Source organism: Oncorhynchus mykiss, chromosome 18 (genome assembly GCF_013265735.2).
Source record: "Oncorhynchus mykiss isolate Arlee chromosome 18, USDA_OmykA_1.1, whole genome shotgun sequence".
Lineage (NCBI taxonomy): Eukaryota > Metazoa > Chordata > Actinopteri > Salmoniformes > Salmonidae > Oncorhynchus > Oncorhynchus mykiss.
The window spans coordinates 840,736-842,250 of NC_048582.1; positions in this window are offsets into that span (position 1 = coordinate 840,736).

A 1,515-nucleotide genomic window follows, 5' to 3' on the forward strand; every position below is an offset into this window, starting at 1 on the left:
ACACCATCTACCCTACACCACCTACCATACCCTACACCATCTACCCTACACCATCTACCCTACACCATCTACCCTACACCATCTACCCTACACAACCTACCCTACACCATCTACCCTACACCATCTACCCTACACCATCTACCATACCCTACACCATCTACCCTACACCATCTACCATACGCTACACCATCTACCATACCCTACACCATCTACCATACCCTACACCATCTACCCTACACCATCTGGAATGTTCATATCGGAGAGTTGGTAAACACCACCTACCATACCCTACACAATCTAGTGTGTTCATATCGAAGAGTTGGTAAACACTTAGAGGGTTTATAGAGGGTTTTTAGAGGGTTTATAGAGGGTTTCTGGAGGGTTTATAGATGGTTTATAGAGGGTTTATAGATGTTCACTAAATGGTTTATAGAGGGTTTATAGAGGGTTTATAGAGGGTTTATTGAAGGTTTATAGAGGGTTTATAGAGGGTTTATAGATGGTTTATAGATGGTTTATAGAGGGTTTATAGATGGTTTATAGAGGGTTTATTGAGGGTTTATAGATGGTTTATAGAGGGTTTATAGAGGGTTTATAGAGGGTTTATAAATGGTTTATTGAAGGTTTATAGAGGGTTTATAGAGGGTTTATAGATGGTTTATAGAGGGTTTATAGATGGTTTATAGAGGGTTTATAGAGGGTTTATAGAGGGTTTATAAATGGTTTATAGAGGGTTTATAGAGGGTTTATAGATGGTTTATAGATGGTTTATAGAGGGTTTATAGAGGGTTTATAGAGGGTTTATAGATGGTTAATAGATAGTTTATAGAGGGTTTATAGAGGGTTTATAGATGGTTTATAGAGGGTTTATAGAGGGTATATAGAGGGTTTATAGATGGTTTATAGAGGGTTTATAGAGGGTTTATAGATGGTTTATAGATGGTTTATAGATGTTCACTAGAGGGTTTATAGATGGTTTATAGATGGTTTATAGAGGGTTTATAGAGGGTTTATAGATGGTTTATAGATGGTTTATAGAGGGTTTATAGATGGTTTATAGAGGGTTTATAGAGGGTTTATAGAGGGTTTATAGATGGTTTATAGAGGGTTTATAGATGGTTTATAGAGGGTTTATAGAGGGTTTATAGATGGTTTATAGATGGTTTATAGATGTTCACTAGATGGTTTATAGATGGTTTATAGATGGTTTATAGATGGTTTATAGAGGGTTTATAGAGGGTTTATAGATGGTTTATAGATGGTTTATAGAGGGTTTATAGATGGTTTATAGAGGGTTTATAGATGGTTTATAGATGTTCACTAGATGGTTTATAGATGGTTTATAGATGGTTTATAGAGGGTTTATAGATGATTTATAGATGGTTTATAGAGGGTTTATAGATGGTTTATAGAGGGTTTATAGATGGTTTATAGATGTTCACTAGATGGTTTATAGATGGTTTATAGATGGTTTATAGATGGTTTACAGATGGTTTATAGATGGTTTATAGATGG